Source organism: Anolis carolinensis, chromosome 4 (assembly GCF_035594765.1).
Source record: "Anolis carolinensis isolate JA03-04 chromosome 4, rAnoCar3.1.pri, whole genome shotgun sequence".
Taxonomy (NCBI): domain Eukaryota; kingdom Metazoa; phylum Chordata; class Lepidosauria; order Squamata; family Dactyloidae; genus Anolis; species Anolis carolinensis.
The window spans coordinates 153,097,074-153,117,794 of NC_085844.1; the positions used below are offsets into that span (position 1 = coordinate 153,097,074).

At 39.6% G+C, this 20,721-nt stretch overlaps 1 long non-coding RNA gene across 1 annotated transcript; it reads left to right on the forward strand.

The window, feature by feature from the left end:
• The first annotated feature begins 1,385 nt into the window (after positions 1 to 1,385).
• On the forward strand, positions 1,386 to 13,766 carry LOC134298319 (uncharacterized). The gene is made up of 2 exons (XR_010005333.1): positions 1,386 to 7,510; positions 8,656 to 13,766. It is a non-coding gene; the product is annotated as an uncharacterized LOC134298319 (long non-coding RNA).
• The last annotated feature ends 6,955 nt before the right edge of the window (positions 13,767 to 20,721 follow it).

The following is a 20,721-nucleotide window of genomic DNA, read 5'->3' on the forward strand; positions in this document are numbered from 1 at the left end:
GTATCTAGTAACTGGGATTGCCTTGTATTACATTTATTACATTTATCCAATACCATGCATCAAAATTTTCGCGTCAATGTCCCAACTTCTTTGCCCTTCTAATCTCAATTCTAATTAATAGACCCTGTAATCGAATCAATTATCTAATTCCCTATAGTTCTGGGTTTAGCGGGGTTTCGATCCTAAACCTCTCCTTCCCCTAATCCCCTTTTTTTTTTTCATGGGACCCTTCTCTGCTTCACTGTTTATTCCTTCCGACGCCTGTCCCTTATCTTACATTCCTGGGCGAATCTTCTATAAACTTCTCTGGCTGCAGTTCACCTCTTCTCCACCAACTCGCGTACTTCACTTCCGCCCTCTTGAGGTTGGGTTCCACCTCCTATGGTCTCCGACACGTCTCTTCCGCCCTTCTTCCTTTTTACCACTGAGTAAGGTCCGCCCTTTTAGAGCATGTGTCCGTCTCTTTTAATTCCTTCCTTCGGTTTCTCTTCCTCTCCTCGGGGGTTCCCCCCCTCCTCCCGTTCCTCTCGCGCGTCTTATCTCTCCCTTTCTTTCCCTTCCTCCCCTCTTGGCGTCCGGGTCCCGATTCGCCGCTCCGCGTGGGCGGCTTCTCCGCAGTCAGTTTTGTTTTGGAAAGGCTTCCTCCATAGACTAAACAATATTCCTTCCAAGGTTAGTCCGTCTCTTATACCTATATTATTTATTTATTTATTTATTCTTAACTGTAATGGCGTCTCCTTCTGTTCACCTCCAGATTGTTAAGGATTGGATACTATTGATATGGTTGTTATATACAATTGAAATAAATCCTTTAGTCAATTCATTAATTGATCCAATTTATATCAAATTACAATATCTTTAGTTCAAGAATTAATTCAGAATAAGACTTTCCTTACTTTCCTAATCGCTATTAGTAGGGCTTTTTTTTTTTTTCTTTCGCTCCGTGATTTTTCTTCGTCAATCAACTTTTCTTCGTCAATCAATTCTTATTTAAGGGGGGGGGTGTAAGATGCCTCGATGCTTAAGATCTTCTCGTTAGACTTACGTTTCGTTGAGCTTTACGGCTCCTCTTTCTTCTGTTTAAAATGGGGCGCCGGCAGGCTGTTATCCTGAGATCCCCAGCCGGAGTCTCGGTTCTCCTCTCCGCGGTCTGCTTACCCTGCGGTCGCCTGTGCCGGGCTCGGGGGGCTCTTCTCCCTTGAGGGGGGAAGAAAACCCACTCAGCCGTCGGTTAGGCAACCTGCGGGTTCTGCACACCTTCTGGCTTCTATCCGTCAGCAAGGTCGGAGCTATCGCTCTTCGGGACCGTTGGAGAGGACCGGCACTCCGAGAGAGCTCAGAGTGCCCAACCAGCCGCCATACTCGCCGCACCGGAAGTCCTCCTGAATATTCTTTTCTAAGAACACCCTATGAAATATATGGTGTTCGCATGGGTCGACAGAAGATATGAAGACACGGGTACTTTAGAAGGAATAGATCGATTGATCAATCATTTTTGCATTACTCTTTAATTCTAGTCGCCCTCCAAGGGCAAATCTACATTGACACTATGATGTGACTTCAAGACAACAAAACACATTCCACCATTGTGAGCTGCAGTGCCGATTAAAGGGCACGAATGACAGTCGCAGGAAAGTCCAAGTTAAGGTCTTCAGTGCATTGCAGATGATCCAAATATATTCTAGATTGGCTCCACAGAATGGAGTGTGGAGTGCATTGTAGATACCTGCCCTTTGCTGAAGTGGTTTATAGAATTCAGAACTTAGGATGAGAGGGCTACTGAAAAATGTCCAAAGGCATGGCTGGCTAGCAGAAGGCTATTGGGTTCCCTGAGAGGGATAATTGATTACCTCCATTGCTAACTGTCACTTTCCCCCTTTTCCCCTCCACATATTTCTCTGGTGCGCTGAATTTGGAGGGGACCCACAGAGTGGTTTGAGACCAGGTTCTATGATTAATGTAATCACCTTCCTGGCCAAAACCCAATTCCAGACATGTTAGTCTAATACTGTGCAGTGAAACAGGTTCCTCCCAAACTGGTCCAGGCTGCATTTTAGTGTCAGCATAGAAGGATCTCCAGTGATTTACAAGTATTCGAGGTAACAAAGCCTCTACCTCCAGGCCCTTATTTGTGTGTGTGTGTGTGTGTGTGTGTGTGTGTGTGTGTTAGGATAGACTTGAGAAACTGCAAGTCCCTTCTGGTGTGAGAGAATTGAACATCTGCAAGGATGTTGCCCAGAGGACACCTGGATGTTTTGATGTTTTTACCATCCTTGTGGGAGGCTTCTCTCATGTCCCCGCATGGAGCTGGAGCTGATAGAGGGAGCTCATCTGCACTCTTGCCGGGTTGGATTCGAACCAGCAATCTTCAGGTCAGCAACCCAACCTTCAAGTCATCAGTCCTGCCAGCACAAGGGTTTAACCCACTGCATCACCAGGGGCTCCAGGCCTTTAGTATAAGGCAAAAGAAGAAATGGATGGGAAAGGAAGACAAAAAAGTGAATTTGGTACCATCAGGGATGTGCAACTTAGATGGCCAAAGGACCAAAGTTTCATTCCTGTTACTGGACTTGGAAATGGCAATAAAAACAAAATTGGAAGTGACTGGAAATTCATTTGTGATGAGTTCTGAAATAAGTGGAATTAAATAACTCCTAAACCTTCAAGGCTGTTAACGAACAGCCACAGCTATGAGTGGGAAAGGTCCAAAGTTCCAAATCAACTCAGTACAAGACATTAATAAGTAAACACAGCAACCTAAGTTACAAAGGGTGAAAGATTAATTTGAAAGTGAAAAGCACGGCGTGAAATTCTTACTCTAAACTGCATGAACTTTTCCACAGAACATAAAATAGCCAAGAATGACAATGAAAGATTTGTAATGTCTGGTGATTTTAAGAAGTATGTGGAGAAAATTAAAGAAATATAATATAGTGCTGATGCCTTCGGTCAATCTTGTACAATGGAATTACTGCAGTATTTGCGCTCCATACTCAACAACTGGCTTCCAGCTGTGCAGGAATGTTCTACTGTACCATAGCCTGATGGGACCTCAGGTGACCCAACCCAAAGGTAGTCCATGCTGGATCCTGGGATACAGCAATGCACATATAACCCCACCTTTCAATTATTCCTACACTGTACTTGAAACAAATACATCACAAATATCCACTGCCTCTTAAAATATGGAACACACACTTCATACAGTATGGTCTTCATATTCTTGACGGTTCTCTCAACAATACTAGGATTTTATTTATCTTTCATGTTACAGGGTATAGGTTTTGTTTACACCATGAGAATTCTGATCTATACATACAGTCGAGTCTCACTTATCCAACATAAACGGGCCGGCAGAATGTTGGATAAGCGAATATGTTGGATAATAAGGAGGCATTAAGGAAAAGCCTATTAAACATCAAATTAGGTTATGATTTTACAAATGAAGCACCAAAACATCATGTTAGACAACAAATTTGGTAGAAAAAGTAGTTCAATACGCAGTAATGCTATGTAGTAATTACTGTATTTATGAATTTAGCACCAAAATATCACGATATATTGAAAACATTGACTACAAAAATGCGTTGGATAATCCAGAACGTTGGATAAGCAAGTGTTGGATAAGTGAGACTCTACTGTAGTAGTTAGAGTATATTGTAGACTTTTTGTATTTCTGGACACCAGTGAGAATTCCAAGCTAACCCCAATCCTAAGAAATTTCAATTTTGTTGTCAAAGGCTTTCACGACTGGGGTGCTGTGTGGTTTCCAGGCTGTATGGCCGTGTTCTAGCAGCATTTATCCTGACATTTCGCCTGCATCTGTGGCTGGCATCTAAAGAAACATCAGGAGAAAATGCTGTTAGAATACGGCCATACCACCCAAAAACCACACAACATCCAATTTCAATTTTTCTGACTAAGACTAATCTACTTGTCAAGAAGATATATCACTTCTGTTATGCCCCATCACTGTTCACCAAAAATGCTGCAGGATATAATTTTATGCCAATGTGACAAAAGGACAAAATGTCCCCTGATGACATGAGTCAATCGATTCTTCAGGGGAATTACTGTCCAAATTACTTTCGGCTGCGGGGTGGGGAGAGAACTATGCAGTTGAAATTTGGGGCCTTGTTTACAACTGTTCGTATGACAACGATCCAAAATATCTTTTTTTTCTGGGCTAGTTCTGTGTGGATTCCCCATAACAGATGGCTTTGAGGGTCTAAAATGTCTCTTGAGGATTTAAGCAGCTCCATGTGAAGTACATGCCAGTAATTCAGTCTGGATGTGACCAGAGCACAGATGGCGTGATCCATGACATATTGTTTTGGGTCGCTTTAAGGATCCTTGGGAATCCTGGATGTTGGCTATTTAAAAACTGTATTGCTGAAGTCTTTCGTTGGGATTACAATGAGTATTTTTAAATGACCAAAGATCTCAATGGATCATTAAAAAATCAAGGGACTGGCATCCTTTCTTCTTCTCAAAGAGCGCCCTCTGCTGCCCAGTGTCCTTCATTAAAAACTACAGCAGAGGCAAATGAATGAAAGGAATCATTCTGGCATCACTTATAATACAAAGTCCAGTGTTTTTTAAAACTAACTTTCAAACATTGACTTTAATGATCATTGGTTTCAGTCCTGAAATCTCTATATATCTGGACAAATCAAGTTTAATTGAAAATAAAATGCTGGATAATGCAAACAGACCAATGGATTGTATATCGTATATATCGAAGCTTAATATAAGGAATGCATATATTGTTTTGAATACACATTATATCTAATTAGACTAGACCCATTTAGTCAATGGGAACTTGGAAAGTCAGTACTTTAAGAAGATACTCTCTATTCAGTAGATCTCCTTTAGTTAATAGGTAAAGGTTTTCCCCTGACATTAAGTCTGGTTGTGTCTGATTCTGGATGTTGGTGCTCATCTCCATTTCTAAGCCAAAGAGCCGGCCTTGTCCGTAGACACCTCCAAGGCCATGTGGCCGGCATGATTGCATGGAGTGACATTACCTTCCTGCCGGAGCGGTACCTATCAATCTACTCACGTTTACATGTTTTTGGGCTGCAAGGTAGCAGAAGCTGGGGCTAACAGCAGGAGCTCACCCCACTCCCCAGATTTGAACCGCCAACCTTTCAGTCAGCAAGTTCAATAGTTCAGCTGTTTAATCCGCTGTGCCACCGGGGGCTCCTCCTTTAGTTAATACCCTGACAAGGTCTTATATTAATTTTTGTTGCAAAAGATTCATTAGGGACTATGTATAGCTGCCTGGACACTATTTAAATGGACTTTTTAATGAACTTTAACTAGGTCTTATTATTTGAAGTAGGGCTTATATTTTAAGCATCCTCCAAAATCCTGAAAAATCGTGCTAATGCTTATTTTCAGGGTAGGTCTTATTTTTGGGGAAACAGGATAACAACAATTAAATTAGGATGACTCATTCTAGTTTACAAAGAAAGTTTAGACAGATGAACCCTGTGTTAAGGATTTGAACACTGGTTATTATAATACGAGCAAGGTGGGAATCACAATGAATAAGTCTTGCATTTTACAAATAGCAAATTCAGCTTTACTTTGTTGCAGCATGTTGGACGATGACTTTTAAAACTAAAGTTTGAATTTCTGCTCAGCCATGAGTGGCCTTCCTCAAGTCACATACTCTCAGCCTTATTAAACCCTGTGCTGGGTTCCTCTTAGGGCAGTCATAAGTCAGAAATGCCTTGAAGACACTCAATAACAGCAATTAATAGAAGTCATCTCTTCAAGTTTTTTTATTTGTTTATGGACATGTAGGTAGGTAAAAGAAGTGAGCTATTGAAGACCAAGGTTGAAAGTATGGGAAGGAACAGCTGGGTTGCTTTTGTTCAAACTGGATATTTCTAAGGTCCAATTAATTATCAGTACCTCTATTCTTCCAGGGAAAAATACAGTCATCAATCAGTGGGAACAAAGATAAAGAATCTAGACATTTAATTCTTTTTCCCTCTGACATCAAGCGACAAGAGCGTGTTGAGAAAGTATTTTTATTTGCGTTACGAATCTTTCCAGCTCAGATTTAGATCAATGTAATGGGGGATTAGACAAATTTAGGGAGGATAACACTACAGCAGCAGCAGCAGCAGCAGCTATTATAAGTGTGTGTGTGTGTGTGTTTCCTCTAAAATTAGAGACAGTGTGGCTTTTAGAATGCCAATGACTGGTGAGCAATAGCAGAAGAGAATTACTGCTTCATATCCTGCTTCTTGGCTTCTTTATAGTCATGCAGTTGTGGATACAGGATTCTGGACTTGGATAAATAATCTTCAAAAGGTCTCATCTTTTAGGTCTCTGCGTTCAAACAAAACAAATGAACACACTGTAGAAAACATTGCTTACATATCTTTAGGTGGAAAGACATTCTCTGGGGTAATTAAATACGCCAAAGGCGTCATAGTCTTCTACAACTGTCTGCCATTAGTTTTAGAAGCCAGTTTACATCAGAAGCAGTACAGTACAGTATGCAGTTGGTAGTATCAGTATGCTGCAGTGAGTAGTCAGTCTGTATTGAGTCAATGTTCAGTAATGTATTAGGCCAGTGGTTCTCACCCTGTGGTCCCCAGGTGTTCTGGCCCACAAGTCCCAGAAATCCCAGCCATTTTACCAGCTGTTAGGATTTCTTGGAGTTGAAGGCCAAAACATCTGGGGACCCACAGATTGAGAACCACTGTATTAGACTGAAGAGAGTATTGGTCTGTATGCAACAAAGAGACTGAAACAAAATTCTTTTGAGAATTTACTGTTTAAACTCTCAACCAATAAGAAATGTACCTTGTATGCTGGATACATGAAGTTTGTAAGTAAATCAACCATGTTACTTTTGATGAAGACTACCTATTTTTGGTCTCTTGAGAGAATGATTTAAAAGCAATATATTTTATGGGAGAGTAGATATTTTGGGGCAATTGAAACAACACTTCTGAAGATCTGCTATATATTTTGTGCACTGGCATATCTTTGTTCCTAACAGTTCAGAGCGATAACCAAGTACACCAGTCTAACAACTGAAAAACCTGATTTGCCTTGCATGAATACTAGTGGATATTTACCACTAAGGAGAAGATTCACCGAAATGAGTATTTAACGCTTCTCAGGAAGATCATACTTTACAAAAAGGTTATGATTATTCCAAATAGTGTGAATGCCAATTAATCTCCAAAAGGGTCACACTTCCAAAAGACTATGGAGATTCCTGGTTTAACCAAAAGGTTATGGTCTCTAAAAGATCATGTCTTTCCAAAAAAAAACATTATCTGGTGATTCTTTTTTCCTGCTGTGAATTTCATTGCTGAAAGCATTGACAGGGCCCTCCAAGCTCTAACAAGCAATGGCAGGACGAATTGAAATCTAACAACATTTAGAGGGCCATAATTTTTCTCATGATAAAACATAAAGGAATTTTGTGTTTAAACTCCCATCTCCAAGATATCTTGTTGTGTATGTGTATGCAATACAGGTGTCAAGGACAGAACGCCACAAGATCAAAGTTAACAGAGTTTATTGGATTACAGAACTCAAAAATGCCCGTAAAATACAAGGGCCAGGCAGTATTAGCCTTTAGGAGCAAAAAGGGACAAGAAAAAACGTTCAAAAGATAAACCGGATTAAACCGGAGTTTAATCCGGGTAAAAACAAACTGCTTGCTTCAGCCTGGGGATAAACAAAACAAAAGCCGAGGAACAAAAGATACAAAAGAATGCAACTAATTGGCAGCAGATTCCTCTCTGCTGCCAGCACTGTGCCTTGAGTAACTTGCGTCGCTCCCACACACACAGCAGACAGGATTTCCAACACGAACAGATCAGCCAAGGATTGCAGCAGTAGAGTAGACCCAGTTCCTTTCCGTAGATCAAAGCCAGAAGCAGACGTTTGTAGTTTCCAAGTCCAAGAAGGGGGAAGTCAAGCCGTGGTCAGTTCAGTCCGAGTTTCAAAGCAGGAGATGGCGTCCGTCAAGAAGACGACGGAAGGTCAAGCTAATAAGAGTAAGCACAGGTTTGCACAAACAAATGCCCACACAATTCCTCCCGCCGTCTGACCCTGAATTCCAAAACAACTTACGTATCAGCACACGAAAACACACCAGTCTTCAGGAAAGCGTCCCACACAGATCCCAAGCGTTCGTCCAGATTACCTTGCCCAACGCAATTTGCAATTGCTCCCAAGCCCCATTTTATGCCAGTTACAAATCCTCATCACTGTCAGCTGTCCTCCTTAACCCGGGCGTTTCCTCATCACTTTCCTCATCAGAGCTGGAACACCTCTGACTACGCCCCACAGCATCTCCAGCTGTGGATCCCGTCCCATCCCTCCAGCTTGACCATGGGTCTAATCCTGAAGGTCCCCATTCATCTTCTATCCCATCATTGCCAGTGGCACCCAATTCCTCCCTCACCCGAGTCCAATCCATCTCATCCTCCTCCGAGCTAACCAGCCCCTCCTCCATTCTCTCCGTAAACCCCTCAAAAGACTCTTCGTCAGATCGTGCTGCAAAAATGTCTCGCAGTCTTTTTCTTTCTCGCTCCTCGAGAGTATCTGACTCTCGAGGAGTCTTACGCCCACGTCTGTCAGTAACAGAGCCATGAGGCTCAATCATAACAACAGGTGTTTCAAAATCTTTGCCCGATTTTGAATGATCAATCTACCTAACTTTGCCCTCTTCAGGACATAGCTGGCTTCGATCCATTTTCCATGAAATGTAGTATTCAACAAATTTTTATGAAGGATAGATGTTACTAGTCCAACTGTTAAGTCAAACCATCAATATCACCCAGGCAACAATGGGTAAATATGCTATGCTGTATTCATTCGTTTATTTTTATATACACCTAAAGTAACCTTGTGTTGATCCTGCTAAAAAACGTGAGAGTAGCGAATATGAATATGAATGGTTAACACCCCTGTGGGGTTTGTCTTGCTGCCTGTGCTCCTGTTCAGATGATTTCACCTGACTTTCTATCCCTGTGATAGTTGGATTTTGAAAAAATTGACTTGTTATGGAAACAAGGATTGGTGAGAAAGCTTCAGTTGACACCTTTTTCCCATGATAACTCTTTCAGGAGTGAATTTCCCTTCCTAGGGGTAGATTTCTCTATCTGTTGTCTCACCCCTATTCTTGACTATGGGTTGCTTGTAAGTCGAATGTTTGTAACTCATGGACTCCTCTACTTTAAAAGGTACTGGTTTCCTTGACTTAATCAGTTTGCAATGTGGTCTTCCATTAAAATGTGTCTCATTAAAAGAGAAAAAGTGTCACATACATAAATATGATCATAATAATATACTGTAATATAATAATATAATATAATAATATTTATTTATACGCCACTTTTTCTCTTTTAATGAGACACAAAGTGGTTAAGAGAGAGCTTTCACAGTAGCTTTTCCTGTGTTATGGAACTCCTCCCCAAAGGAAGCTCAGCTGGCCTCCTCTCTGCTTTCTTCTAATCAGCCTTATTAAAGTAGGCCTCCAGCCTATTTTAAGTTAAAATAGCATTGAACTATCAACTCAATTGTAATGTTAATTTCAAACAATGCCAAACCAGAATGTTCTACTTGTTGGGGTAGAAAAATAATCTATGAATGTTCTGTTTTTTCTTTAATATGTAATACAGTGATACCTTGACTTAAGTATTTAATTTGTTTCATGACTGTGCTCTTAAGTCAAAATGTTCTTCTCTCAAAACGAATCTTCCCATTGAAATGCACTGATACCCCCCATTTTTGTTATGTGTTTTAAATAAAAATGTACTTTATAAATAACAAATAATGTATAAATGCACATTCACATGCAACAGTAACAAAGAAAGGTCAACTTTAACATGGTTGAAGCACAAAGTTGTGGCAAGAAACCACATTTGAGACAACAAGATACATGTTAGCCAATGTAACAGAAGGAAAACAGCATCACTGTCTTCATACTGTACAGTACAGTACTAATTCCAGCCTCTCTCCCTCCTTTTCTTGCTCTCTCTTCCTTTCTCTCTTCTTGAACTGAAACACACCAGAGATAAAAAGCACACAAAATGAACTAACACAAACTTCCTCAAATTAGACAGCAATCTCTGAGAGCAGAGAAGGGGCAAGCAGGCAGCAATCTCCTAAAGCGGAGAAGAGCATGTGGCAAGCAGGCAAAGGCACGCAGGCAGAGGCACTGAGACACAAGGAACGGAGGCTGCCCACTTCAAGCCCAGTATTCTCGGAAGAGGACTCCCTCTTGTGGCGCTTCCAGCACTCACGCTCCATTTAGCACAAGGGCTCTGGAGCAATCACTCCATCTGGCACGAGCACTTTCTCTGGCGCTCTCATGCATGCTCCTTTTTGGCAGCATTAAGGACTTTGGCACTCACGCAAGTGCTCTATCTGGTACTCCACCTGGCATGAGTGCTCCATATGGCACTGTTTGTAAGTCAAAACAGGATTTGGATCTCAAAGTGAAACCTAGACCAAGCGATGGCTCGTTGGTCAAAACATACGTATGTTGGGACATTGGTAAGTCGAAGTTCCACTGTATATGCTTAATGTGTCTGGGATTATAACTGAGTTGCTAGTTTGATGCTATTATAACCTTTGTATCTTTTTTTTTAACCTTATACAAGTTGAGTATCCTTTATCCAAAATGTTTGAAAGCAGAGATGTTTTGGAATTGGGATTTTTTGGATTTTGAAATATTTGCATGTACATAACAATAGCCCCGGTGGCAAAGTGTGTTAAAGCACTGAGCTGGAGACTGAAAGGTCCCATGTTCAAACCCTGGGAGTGGCGGGAGCGGCCGCTGTTAGCTCCAGATCATGCCAACCTAGCAGTTCGAAAACATGCAAATGTGAGTAGATCAATAGGTACTGCTCCGGCGGGAAGGTAACGGCGCTCCATGCAGTCATGTCGGCCACATGACATTGGAGGGGTCTACGGACAACGCCGGCTCTTTGGCTTAGAAATGGAGATGAGCACCAACCCCCAGAGTCGGTCACGACTGGACTTAACGTCAGGGGAAACCTTTACCTTTACCTTTATATAACAAGATATCCTAAAGATAGGACTAAACATGAAATTTATTTATGCTTCATATATTCCTTATACACATAGCCTGAAGGCAATTTTATGCACAATGTTTTAAATAGTTATTGCATGAAACATAGTTTGCGTACATAGAACCATCAGAAAGCAGAGGCGTCACTATCTCAGCCATCTATGTGGACAATTTTGGAACATTTTGAATCTCTGGATAAGGGATTGTAAGGCACTTTGGATCTCATATTGGGGAAAAGGTGCAATATAAGTCAAATCAAATCAAAACAAGTAAAGGGAGCAACGCTTTCCAGTTTGCAAAATCCATCTTGCAGAACTCTAAAACATATTGCTGAAGGTGCATCTGCACTGTAGAATTAATGCAGTTTGACACCATTCTAACTGCAGTGGAATCCTAGGAGTTGTAGATGACAAGGTCTTCACCCTTCTCTGCCAAAGAGTGCTGGTGCTTCACCAAACTACAAGCCCCAGGATTCCACAGCATTGAGCCATGACATTTAGGCTGGATCTACACTGCCATATAATTCAGTTTCTGAATCCAGATTATCTGCTTTTAACTGGATTATATGAGTCTACGTTGCTATATAATCCAGTTCAAAGCAGATAATCTAGATCCAGAAACTAGATTATATAGCAGTGTAGACAGGACCTTAAAGTGATGTCAAACTGCATCAGTTCTACAGTCTGGATACACCTTTACTCACATCTTTCATCCCATTCTTGGTGCATGCATTGTTTTAAAATGTTTTAAATTATTTTCACTACTTGTAGAGTTTGGGCTTGTAACTTGTCAAAAGTGTTTAGTACAATTGTTAAATGTATATAACTATATATATACAGTAGAGTCTCGCTTATCCTGCATTCATTTATCTAATTTTCTGGATTATCCAATGCAGTCTGCCTCCTGCCCGGATCCACAGCTGTTTCGCTAGGCAGCAAGGAGTGAACTTTTTACGCATTTAATTTCCAACAATGTTGTTACTATACGTTCATTTTATGCAATTCTTTATTTGTATTCAAATTCTTAGCAGCCAATGTTTTTGTAGCCAATGTTTTCAATACACCGATGTTTTGGTGCTAAATTCGTAAATACAGTAATTTACATAACGTTACTGTGTATTGAACTGCTTTTTCTATCAATTTGTTTTTAAAACATGATGTTTTGGTGCTTAATTTGTAAAATCATAACGTAGTTTAATAGGCTTTTCCTTAACCCCACCTTATTATCCAATATTTTCACTTATCCAAAGTTCTGCCAGCCAGTTTATGTTGGATAAGTGAGACTCTACTGTATATCCATCCTTATAACATGTATTCTGATATACAGTATCTGCAGCTAATATTTTTTCATGTTGTAACAGAGACATGTGTGTTCACCTGATGGGCACTAGAGGGCTTAGCTGCATTTCTGGAAAAATGTTTTAGTGGTTGGTCTGCAGATGATTACAATGTCTGATCAACAGCAGAAAACCTGCAAAATAAGGAAGGTGACATCTTCTGTTAAACCACCTCCTGCCCCATTATAATGTACTTTTAAGTAACAGAGAAAATATACCCTTCCTTCTAGCAGTCAAAAATTCAGAGAAGCCCTAGTCAAAACAGAGGCCCCTTCTACACTGTCATATAATCCAGGTTGTCTGCTTTGAACTGGATTATATGGCAGTGTACACTCGTATAATCCAATTCAAAGAAAATAATCTGGATTATCTGCTTTGATAATATGGATTATATGGAAGTGTAGATCCAGCCTAAATTTGTCTTTATTTGGCTTTAATTACTGTGTGCCAAGTCAAGGTAGAGTTTATGGTATTGAATAGTATTGTATTAGGCCTATTTTTAATAATAATGCTCAAGCAAGCTGGAAACTACATTTGCCCGGCATTTACCAATCCCCGTGGGTACTGGTTAACATAGGCCCCTTCTACACTGCTATATAATCCAGATTATCAAAGCAGATAACCCACATTATCTGGCTTGAACTGGATTATATGAGTCTACACTGACATACATTCCAGTTCAAAACAGATAACATGGATTGTATATGGCAGTAGATTGTGCCTAGGCCATAAATGAAATAAATAATCTTTTCTTGACCCTTTGGGCTTCTACGCAAACTGCTTATCAATGAAAGAAAGAAAGCTCTATAAACTTCATGGGCTGGAGCTGAGTTGTTTTTGGTGGTTCCCTTTTCATATCTCTATCTCACTCCTTGTTTTCTTTTGTGTACATGCTGCCATATAAAATCCATATTATCTGTTTTGAACTGGATTGTTCCAATAGATATCAAAATCCAATGAAAGCGAAGAAATGGAGATGTTAAGATGAATAACCTGCTTGTATAAACTCTGCACACTGGCTTTATCTTTTCTGGAACTGCAAACAAGAAAGTATGACAGATCTAAAAATGGGGAACTATAATGAGGAAACTGCTTACTAAATGAGTATTTTTGCTTATCTTGTTTATTGCCAGCTGGATGCTGTTACCAGCTGGGTGCTGTACTTTTCTCAGGGATATGTTTTTAAATGGTTTTTAATTGGTTTAAATTGGCTATTAAATGTTGTTTTAATATTTGATTTTGTTTTAACTGAATCCTTTTATTTAATATCACTATGCACTGCCCTGAGTACTATCTTTGGGAGAAAATATTATCAAATAAATATCTAAATAAATGTTTGTATGTTTTTGGCTTTGTCTGTTTTTTTTAATTTTTTCCACATACGATATGTTTTATATTCTTAAACAAAATGCCAAGTGAGAAAAGAAAACAACAGAATACAAAAGAAAGAAAATATATATAGAAATAATGAACTATTTTATGAAATTTTATTGCAAATGGCATGCTTTTCATTTCTTCATATAGAACACAGATAAATCTAAACCAGTTTTTATTAAAATCACTCAGCTTTTCTATTTGAAGATCACATAAAGAAAAAGTCTTGTCTATATCTCAGTTCATTTGAAACATATACACTAACAGTTTATGTTATTCAGAAGTACAAAACATTGAGGGCCATACGAACCCGTGTATCACTCGTTCTTTCATTTTTCAATTGACCACCCAAAATCAAAAAACTAAAATATGTGATTTGATTTTGAATCAGATATTAAAAACGAAAAAAAGGCTGTTTTTTTTCATTATTTCAAATTTTAGACTTGGATCAAAAATACGGACTAGAAAAACAGACTGCCGGACCAAATTTTATTTTAAATTTAATTTTTTCCATTTTAGAAACCCGGTTTGATTTTTAATTGGAAAATCAAAAGAACAAATGATATACGGATTGAAAAGTGATACATAGTATTGAATTTTATGACAGAGGCTGCAGTGCAGTGGAAATTTGAACACAGCCGTAATTGCCCCCCCCCCCCCCCCACACACACACACACTTTGGGCATGCCTGCCTTAAACAAACAAACAAATATAAGTACCCAATCAAACATTGTTGCTTTTAGACATAACTCAATCTCAGGCATGTGTTTAAAATGATGAATGACAGATTATTATTCTTAGGGTCCTGCATTAAGAGTTCAAAACAAATCAGCAGATCATAGCATAGGCCTTCTCCTGTTATTACATTTCGTACTGATGGAAAGCAGAAGCCCAAAGAGAAATCAGATTGTTCTTAGAATGCTGTCTGGCTTCTATACAGATGATGAGCATATTAGCAAACGCTCTAATGGTGACCCTACCCTTTTATTCATTTTGATGATTAAGGATGGCATGGAAAATAAATTCTACAAGGGAAATGGCAGGATATGCTCAAGTTTTGTGCAGCCACAGTAAGAACAAATGATGCAGATGTGTCTATGGACTGTAAGCAGAAGATGAAGGAATATGATATGGCACCTCGGCTATTTAATTCTCTTATCTCAACAGGATCCTCCAGTAATAATACAATTTAAACAAATGAGTTAATGATGATGCAATTTTTTACTGTGACAAATCCATACATCTCACCACCCAATCTTATGGCTGTCTTCGTCAGGCTATTTTTATCCAGTTTGAGTTATCATTTACAATATAAACACCATATTGTTTATAAATTGTATAAATTGACCTCTGGTTTGGGGGACAAAATTATGGATTTTGATATGAACCTGTAGATATGTCAATGGTAAATCTTAGGCCCCTTCTATACTGCCATATAAAATCCAGATTATCTGTTTTGAACTATATGGCATTGTTGAATCATATAATCCTGTTCAAAGCAGATAATCTGGATTATTTTATTTGATTATCTGGATTATAAGGCAGTGTAGAAGGGGCCTCTTCTTGTCAAATGTACAAGGAATGATTTACAAATATCATTACTAAAGATTTCGTATGGTCTGGTATAGGATAAGGTCCATGAGGGTGACACCATGAGTTACCACACTGGGTAACACCTACCATAATAATGTCACATGGAAAAAGTCAGTAATTAGGAATGAAGAGTAATCCAAAAGTTAGGGCTAAGGAAAGAGGAATACTGGTGCTCAAGAGATGTTTGAAGATCAAGGAAAAACTCAGCTGGACCTTAGACAATTTTTGATTCAGAAGAATCCAGTTGTTAGCATAAGTGAGTGGAGCCAGAAAGTTCTTTAGTGAGAGAGCTGCTAACTGGGTTGAAGTAACTGGAAAGTAGCACATAGGTTCTGGAGTTCCATATAATGAGTCAGTGCTACACAGGATTTGACATTTAAATTAGGCGTGCATTATACCACAAAGCAAGTTAGCAAACACAGACTGTGGTCATTCTCTTCCCATACTTGGACAAGGATGATATGGGTGACCTTTAATCAAGAAACAGTATTCACAGACAATTTCAGTAGGAACTGGGAGTAGGAGGACCGAGTTGAAAAAAAGTTCCAGACGTCAGAGAGGTAAATCACCAACAAGATATTGGTGATCTAACCACAAAACAATCAAGCTTATCCTCATTGGAATGAGTCAGGAGCAGCAAGTGATTCACTTTTTCTGGTTATGTAGCTCATTTGTTTTGTCACTTAATTCCTCACTTATTTGGCCTATTTCTAATTGTTTCCCCTGGCTAGAGGAGAAATGTTGAATCAATGGAATTCACAAATGGTGCTGACTCATCATTTAACGATCGACTGGAACTAACTGGAACTAGCAAATGACAGTTCCAGTCATTGCTATTAGCCAAGTGAATCCTTTGGTTTAATGTTTGGCAGTCTAGTTGAAAGTCTGTCTGTAACAAACTGAAGTCGATATAAAACAGAGAATCAGGAAAAACTGGGGTATGTTGAGAGTGGGAAGGAAGAATCCTTAAATGTTGCAAGTATGTGTTTGAATGCAATTACATGGGTTTTTCCAGTGGGATCATTATCTGTCAGGGACCGAAGTAAACAATCCTCCTATTGTTGTTGGATGATTTAAAACCTTCGCCCGTCTAAAAAGGAGTAGCTCCCACCAAGATTGATAAAAAGGCTACAGAGAGTCCCTCCCAGTGAATGAGCATTCCCATTCTGTCCTCTGATTCCTAATCACTTCTCTTTGCCTGGCACTTGTCCTTCTCCTTTCCCATCTTTACCCTCTCAGCCAGGCTTGACAGTTTCCTCATTAATAACAAGAATGTCCCATTAATGATGCTCCCTTCTGAATGTAGGACTTAGAACAGATACAGTTGTTTCTTAGCAACATCATTTGTGTACATCTCTTTAGGTTTGATTCCACATACCTTTGGGAGACAATTATTGCCTGTTTATTTTGCTTATCCATCATTAGCGTGGCGATATCATTTGTTATATTTGTGTCACATCCAAGCTTAAACATGCAAGCTCTCGAGTGTCAGAGCACCTGCTCCATTGGCTGTGGATCTGGCACAATTTGTAACGGTTGGTTTCCATGGAGAAAACAAAGCCTCATTTGGCAGGATGAAATAATGTGGCCTTTGCATTGTAGCTTAACTTTTCTCAGAAGGTGTGTGCATCAAAATGCATAAATAATAGCCATCTGCATCTAAAGAGGCAATTGCATTTCATTAAAAGCGCAGAAACTTGATGTTACAAAAAATATACCATGGCTGACCACAACACAATGGAATTGGCATCACTATTTCATACAAATACATTCTAAGGATTTGGTTTCTTTGAGATATCCCACCTAAACACCCAGAGTTCTTGAGAAGCTTCCCAAAAGTCCAAAGAATGTGTACACAAGTAAACTAAAAGAAACAAACTATTCCTCAAGTTTCCAAGTTGCATGCTGTGCATTCATCCTTTTGGCTAAATCCAATTCTTTTGGTTAAATTAGACAGGTATGTGGGGAACAAGTAGAGAATGCCATGGACTTTATCTGTGCATTACTTTCTGAGTAGGGCAGTTCAAAAATAAAGGAAATGTATGTGTATTTTTGGTGATTCAAGACAGATTATTTTCTCTTTTTTTCTTTCAAGGTTGACTAACATAAACCCTTGTGTACAGATTGCTTTCAATACTGTCTGCTAGCCTCATTATACTTGGTTTAGGGGCAAAATTAAAAGAGGAGGGAAAACTCTATACTCAGGAGCATTCTGGGGTGTTACTTGTCTCTGCCGTGACTTAGGTTATTTACTATGCAAGATTCAGTTGGAAAATCAAATACACCAGGGCAACCATGCATGACTTCTGTTTCACACATCATGTCGCTCAGCAAACCTGCTCTTTTTTTGAGAACATTTTATTCCTTCCATAACCAAAGCTGAATCTGCGTAGTCTAAATAATGAGTCCTTAGTTTAATCCGAGTCCCATTCCATCCTACGGTATTCCTCTCCTTCTGATATGAAAACACTACCCTTCTATTTTTATTAATTACAGATTACAGCAATATAATAAAAGATACAAAGAAAAAGAATGAAAGAAGAAAACTATAAAGAAGAAAAAATAACTTGCTCTCTCTATAGATACATATTTTTCATACCTTGCTCTCTAACACTAATACAAGTTCACTTCCTTTCCAATGCCAATCCTTTCTAATTATTAAAACCAAAATTTAGGAAATCTTTCCCCCTTTTTTGGACAAAAGTACATAAGCCTCTCGTTCTCTAATCAAACAGAACAGTTTTTCAATTTTTGCTAAATCAATTAATTTTACTGACCTCCACAGTTGGTAAATCTGAATTCTTCCAACTTTGTGCATATAGCAAATCAGCTGCTGTGATCTTGTATTCCAGTAGTCCCTCATGGCCCCAGGTGGCACAACGGATTAAACCGCTGAGCTGCTGAACTTGCTGACCGAAAGACCGGCAGTTTGAATCCAGGGTGTGGGGTGAGCTCCTGCTCTTAGCTCCAGCTTCTGCCAACCTAGCAGTTCAAAAACATGCATGTGAGTAGATCAATAGGTACCACTCCGGCGGGAAGGTAACAGTACTCCATACAGTCATGCCGGCCACATGACCTTGGAAGTGTCTAAGGACAACGCTGGCTTAGAAATTTGGCTTAGAAATGGAGATGAGCACCATTCCCCAGAATTGGATACGACTAGACGTAATGTCAGGGGAAAACCTTGACCTTTACCTCATGGGTCTGCTCCAGCTGATTATCCTTCAATCTCAAAAGAAACAGTTCAGTTTTCATTGTATCTTAATCTTTACAATCCTTCATATCAATACAGGTATTTGAAATAAGTGTTATGTTGGCTTGGTTGATTTTTAGCTTTTTCACATGTCCACCACATATGATAAAATGTCCCTTCATGTTGCTCACATTTCCAACATAGATGGAAAAACCCCTTTATGTAGGCATTCTAGACAACTTTGTTAGTGGCATTTCCCACCTGTGCATCCTTTTAATAAAAAATATTTTAAGGATTATAACATGATATAAATTTCAATACCTTCTTCCACTAGTTTATCTGTATGACAACCAAAATTCACAACCCTTTTTAACACATATAGTTTGACCTGTTCTTCTTCTATAATGAAAATAGGGTATGTCTTTTTGATTTCAGAGGACTTTAAGGTAAACCTCTAATTTTCTCCTCTGTTTTTGGGGAAGAACCAGGTTTTAAGCAAATGTGAGTTGACCCCCAAATTGGAATTATAATGGAATTAAGGGGTGAGGTGTCAGATCGCCTGATTGTTTTAGCCATTGAAGGTTGTCTAAATCAGCATTGGGAAAATATGGTGTTGTGTTTTAGGGGTGGACGGAATTTGTATAATGTTTGTATGCACACATTCTCAGGTCAGCATTTCACATCTCCCTTCTCAGCTTCAATGTAAACATTTGCAGGTTGACATTTTTATCAATCCCTTCTCTGCTGGTTTCACATTATAGAAGTACGTGGGCTATCAGAACAAAGACAAATATATGCACACATTGTGGAACACCCCCCCCCCTTCCAACTGTAACAGTCTTGTACTCAGACCTAAAGTGATATAGTGAGCATGAGCACATAAGAGAAACACCCCCTTGCAACAATGCGACTACGTAATGGGGATCTTGTGTTGCTTTCCAGACTGATTTCAGTTTAAATTAAAACAAGTATTTGTATGGAAGTAAAAGGGCAGGGATACTACATGGGATATGTCCCTTATGTAAATTTAGTCCAAGAATCTGTTATTGTTTCAGCTAAGAATGTAGCCCATACCATCTTCTCTTGTAACAGTGGACATCAGATTGTGAGGGCATTTTCTATATGTCCAACAGTGTTGTGGTTCACCCAGATGGAGATGAGGATAGAGATGAGGGGCTTGGGGTTTCAGGGTCTCAGAGACCAGATGCAGTTTCAGGGCCTGAGAGACCAGATGCAGTTTCAGAGCCTGGGAGAATGCTGGAATCAGATGCAGCCGAGAAGGGGGTAAAGGATGGGGTGTTAAAGCAACAGGCTGTTTCTGTGTCTCCATGTGAAAGTAGAGATGTTTTGGAATCCAGCAGCCAGGGAGGTGATCTTTCACCTACAAGCAGCCCTGATAACATTAGCTCATCCGGGGGGAGCAGTTGACTTTGATACACATTCGAGACTGGCTCTGAGGGGGGAAGGATTCAGGTGCAGAAAATCAGACAGAATTCATGAGAAAGAGAGAGAGATAGAAAAGCGGCCCCCTCAAGGTCAAAGGAATGTGTTCATTCTTTGTAGTCCTTAAAGCAGAGGGAGCTGTGTGGGGATTTTAGATCTAGCAACATTTCTTTCCTATGAAGTCCTCTAGCCTCGTTCCTCATTCAAGCTTTAGTTCAAAACCCAAGATTCAAGCTCATTTTCTGGCATCTTGTTTCATGGAATATTTTGGGATTCATGTTCAGGTTTTGCTCCTGGTTTTCTGGATTTTGCCTAGGGATTCATGTTCCAGTTTTAAGCCTTGTTTTTGGATTTATCCTGCTTTTAAATTGTGTTCTGTGAACTGTTTGATCTGTTTTTTTGCCTGTGACTTCTTCCTTCTATATTAACTCTTGGTTTTTACCTTTTATTTACTCCACAGTGTTTTGCCCTTTTTTATATGTGCTTTCTTAATAAACTGTTTTGACTTGCACATTTGGTTTCTTGGTCGGTGCTGTGAGCAAAGTGAAACCCCGCTAAGGTGCAGCAATGGCAAGGGTCCAGCTGCCATGTTTTCTTTGTTCAAAATTGCCCACGTGTCTGCCAGGCACTGCTTCTTCCCTTCTATTTGAGAGTACGTGGCACATGCTTTCTTAACCTTGTTCCTCAAACTCAGGCTTCCTT